Here is a 4,957-nt window from a genome sequence, read left to right as displayed (position 1 = left end):
ATCTCTAGTTTGGAGGGAACACGCTTAAGATGTTCCTCCATAGTTCGGGTGTCCTTATGATCTGGAACTGGGATGTTGTTATTTTTCATTAATCTTCGCACTCAAAATAGTCCGGAGTAAGCATGTCCTTGGCAGCAACGACATCCATTCGGAACACCCTCTTCCATGACTCAACTACTTCTTTAACCCTTTTCTTGTAGTTATCACCATGGTATACAAATTCTGATCCAGTTAGTCCGTATGTTCTTGGAACAAACTGACATGCCTCATACTGTGGAAGTGCCAAAAGCTGAGAATACCCAACTCCTCCCCATAGTCCAAGTAGGGTCATAATGTCGAAATCCCCATATTAGAAGAAAATATCACTGTGGGTCAACCAAGGAGCTCTCCAGTCAATATCCCGGTCCTGAAGATGTGTGAATACTTTCATCCATTTTTCTTTTAAGGCACCTTCATGCCATTTCAGAGTGATGAATTATCCCAAAGGTGAATAAGTGGTGCTGAATCGGCGGTAGGCAATCCCTTTAGTCTTCCAGAAATGGTTGTTAACCTAGACTTGGAGAAGCTGAGCACACCCTATGAACCTTCCTCCGCCAGTCTTTCTGCAGTGGTTGAGAGAGCGAAAGGTCTCAACTAAGATTGTCGGTGCTGGATTTACTCGCCTCGGGAGTTGTTCAACCATAGCTGCATTAATGCACCCCAAAGTTTTTGGGAAGATAACCAAACCATAAAGGCCTAGTACAAAAAGATCTATTGCCTTTAATTCATCAGGGTGATTCTTCATTGGTTGCTTGATGTCAGTCCAAAGAATTCCTTCCTCGCTACCTCTGCGTTGAGTACGGTCAGTTACCTATTTCTCGTCTACTCCCGCAACTTTTGCCAACCCATTTTTAAAATGATGACTTTTGATGTGCTTGATGTAGAGCCGCTCCAATCTGATGCCCTCACAATGCAGCAATGTGGTATACTCTTCGATTGTGGGCACCATATCCTCCTGGTTAAAGGTGAAACCGTTGTACCCCAGATTCCAGAATTGAATCAAGGCTCTGATTAAGGGCTCATCTATCTTAACATAGAGTAGGAATATGATATCACCATACTGCTGGCTAAACTTCTTTTTCCGATCACCCTTCCAACTGTCCCAAATGCTCCGTTTCTCTTAGACATCATTCTGCTCTAGGCTAACAGAGGCGTAGCTAACCAGTTCTGACACATAGCTTCCTTGAAGAATGTCTCCCTTTTCTTTATGGGTCTTTTCGGACCATAGTCGTACCTCGGCATTTTTTTATCTTTTGCATTACAACCCATTTGTCCATTAATTCAGATTATTTTTGTATCACAAACACCTTTTTATGGATCAATGACCTCTTTTTATAATGCAGATGCTAAGAAGACAAACGGGAAAAGAAACAAGTTAGTAAGATAAAAATAAAAATAATGAATAGTAAAAAAAGTATAAAGAAAAGAAAAATGCATGGTTAAGATAAAAACATCCTAGGTTTTCAACTGGAGTTTTGGGGTAGACTCTAATTCCCTACAGTCTCCCAATTTAGGTTCTAAAGAAGGTACTCGAGTTCTCCTTGCCGGTGCACCCTTGGGCTTGCTAGACCCTTAGTCATAAATCTATTACAAACTCATGCGGACTAAGTTAAACTCGAGATGGTACATTCCCTTATGCCCATACGGAGAATAAATTCACACGAAGACATAAGGTATATGAATCCCGAAGGTTACTTGCTAGGCCCATACGGAGAATAAATTCTCACGAAAGTGTCGCTTTCACCCCACTTAAAAACGGGTTTAGAGCTCGGGTATAAAGCCTTAGATGGAAAAACAAGTTTGATAAGCTGAAATCATTGAAAGAAATCGTCAGTACAACTATTTATTTAAAAAGATAATCAAAAGTAAGTAATAAGGATCGAAAAAGTTACCTTAAAATTTAAACTTACACTTTTCATTTAAAAAGACAACTGGAAATTAACCTTTAGCATGACTAACTTACTTGTCCCCAACGGAGTCGCCAAGCTGTCGCGACCGTCTTTTGGATAGGCCCGGAATTGGGCTTCAACTTGAATAAAAGTTAGAGTCGCCACCGATCATTTAAAAACAAATAGGTTGACCGTATACCTCGATTTCTTACTTGATATGCATCTTACCAAAGATATGTTGGATTCAGGAGTCGGTTACAGTCAAAGAAGGGTTAGCACCCTTGAACTACCTCGATTTCAATGAAGGCAAATTCTCTGAGAAATATGAAAAATAGTACTTACATTCTGGTTGATAAACACCGGATTTTTAACCTCGGGATAAATTCTGACAACTCTTGGTGCATCCAGTGCAATTGAAATCTGAAACTTCCCTGTTGAAAATGCACAACAACTAAAATCAGCCCTGAAAATTAACAGCTCTTTCCTAGTTATAAAATTCTAGTGCCATAAAGTCCGTAACGCATAATGCCTGTCAAGGAAATCGGAAAATTTCTTAACATCATAACTTGATAATATGAAGTTGAGGAGATCTGAAATAGTGCATAGAGGAACTAACCATTATACTGCTGATCCCGGAATTCGTACCGCTGCTTCACCCGTAACTTCTTTAACTCTTCTAGAGAGAAATCAACTGCACATATATGAAGAAAAGTTTGAAACATACTACTAGGAAATATAGGCAAAAGAGTGCTAATCCGAAATTGTCAGAGAATTCAAGGTGTTAGACTAAACATGGTACCCATCTACTGGGATTTGGGCTAAAGTTGTACGGTTCCATACCAGGAAAAAAGCCTGTGGTGTTGACCCCTTGAACATCATAGGTCCTTTTACGATTCGCAAACTCTGTGATATGCTACATCGGTTGTTTCGTCGAGAGTGACATCATGGAAACATACAAGAACACCATCTTTTGATGATAGGATATCTGTTTCTATGAAGTCTGCACCCTCTTCAATAGCTCTCTGCAAGGAGGCGGTATATGGTCAATGTACATATAACATTGGCAACCATTTCACACTGCATCTGAATATTTTATTTTTATTTTATTTCATAGCATCTGAATATTTTGGGTACATACTACCCAAAAATCTGATTTTTATGAGAACAGTTTTATATTCGATTATCGGATTTTTTTATGTAAATTAGTAATTGAATTTAAATGAAGCCCATTGTATGATAATGAGGGTTAGTGGTACAATGGCATGCCATGAGGTGGAGTGAATCTATATTTGTTTCAGATCTGGCACCGAATGGTTCATCGTTCTCTGACTCGGCTTATGTTAGTGGTGCACGAGATGAAGTGATTCAGTGCAACTTTTTGACACTATACATATATGATGTGACACCAAAATGGATCACTCGTGCTCTAACTCGACATATCTTAGTGATACACGAGGTGGAGTGGCTTGATGCAATCTGTTCTAACAATGAATTTGTATATGGTGCGTTCACTCGTTATCTGACTCGCGTACTATATATTCTCATGAAAAATACAGTGGGAAAAGTGTCGCAACCGTCTTTCGGTTGGGCCCCAGAATTGGGCTTCGACTTAAAAAATGTGGATTGGAGTCGCCACCGATCATTTATTTAAGAATAAATAGGTTGATCGGATACCTTATTTCTTATCTGATCTGCGTCTTTCCAAAGATGTGTCGGGTTCGGGAGTCGGTTACAGTCAAGGAAGGATTAGCACCCTTGAACTGCCCTTTCGGTACTACGTAATTTCCAGTTGTCTTTGATTAAGAAAATTATAAGTTTAAATTAAAAGATAAAATAATGATCCAAAATTACTTACCTTTGACGGATTTACAAATATACCCTTTAAAAGTCAAAATATGGGTTAGAAGAGATGAATAAATGATAAATAAAGTAAAACAAATAAAATAAGGAGATTAAGAAAGAAATAAAGTAAATATAAAATGAATAGAATATATAAAATAAAAATACAATAACACTAATATATACATAGCAAACAATTAAATAAAAATAAAATGATAATGCAAATAAATAAATAAAACAAGTAAAAGAATATAAAAACATAAAATATAGGATAAAGATAAAAAGAAAATAGATAAATAAATGAGTAAAATATATAAAAAAGTAAAAGCATATATATATATATAAGTAAAATAATAATAATAAAAAAAGAAAATCAAAAGTAATATACGTATTTATACATGTAAAATAGAATATATATATATATATATATATATATATAATAACACTAAAAAAACATATATACATATATAATAAAATTAATAGAAAGTAACATGCATATATAACAAGAATAATAAAGTAGGAAAAAATGATTTAGGGGGTGAATTAAATATTTTAAAAAAATAAACACGCCTCGGGGTAGATCTAGGTTCGAAACTTCGAAACCCCACCCCTTTTTGGTTATATGCGCAACCCACGTTTTGGGTTATTCGAACCAAATCTCAAGAAAAATAACGTGCACATGCGAGAAATGAACGAACAAATGTAAAAAAGATGCTACTTTTTATTTCCTTTTCGAATCGTTTACAATAGCTTTGCCTTTGTATTTTCCGTGCTTTCCTCTGTGTTTTGTGTGTAAATCGTGTGTTACAATGGTGAGTTACAATGGCTATTTATAGTGCTTGTGGATCCTATCTTTAGGAATTTAAATCTTAGTAGAACTTTATCCTATTTTTAGGAGTTTGAATCCTAATAGGACGAAAATGTGTATTGACAGCTGCCCCTCTTTGCCCATAGTCGTGTAACAGGGATAGGGCAAAGATTAAAAGACACACTTTTCATTCAGTGGAGTTGAAAATAAACTCTGATGTTTCAATAACTCCCTGTCGAATTGAGTTACGGATGACTCCTCCATCGTGAAGTCGAGTTCATCTTGAAATGATATGAAATTGAAGCCGTAGTTCGGAATTTGAATCAGCATGTGGCTTCCCGTTACCCTTCGGTCTTCTTCTCGGTTTAAAGACCTTGGATCA

The 4,957-nt window shown here is 36.6% G+C and overlaps 1 long non-coding RNA gene across 1 annotated transcript; it reads right to left on the bottom strand.

The window, feature by feature from the left end:
• Nucleotides 1-2,345: 2,345 nt before the first annotated feature.
• On the bottom strand, nt 2,346-2,999 carry LOC120165017. Its single transcript, XR_005519777.1, has 3 exons — nt 2,769-2,999; nt 2,545-2,619; nt 2,346-2,359 (listed from the first exon to the last, which is right to left on the bottom strand). It is a non-coding gene; the product is annotated as an uncharacterized LOC120165017 (long non-coding RNA).
• Between the last annotated feature and the right edge of the window lie 1,958 nt (nt 3,000-4,957).

Source organism: Hibiscus syriacus, unplaced genomic scaffold (assembly GCF_006381635.1).
Source record: "Hibiscus syriacus cultivar Baekdansim isolate YM2019G1 unplaced genomic scaffold, ASM638163v2 tig00111566_pilon, whole genome shotgun sequence".
Lineage (NCBI taxonomy): Eukaryota > Viridiplantae > Streptophyta > Magnoliopsida > Malvales > Malvaceae > Hibiscus > Hibiscus syriacus.
This window is presented reverse-complemented; position numbering and strand designations above follow the sequence as displayed.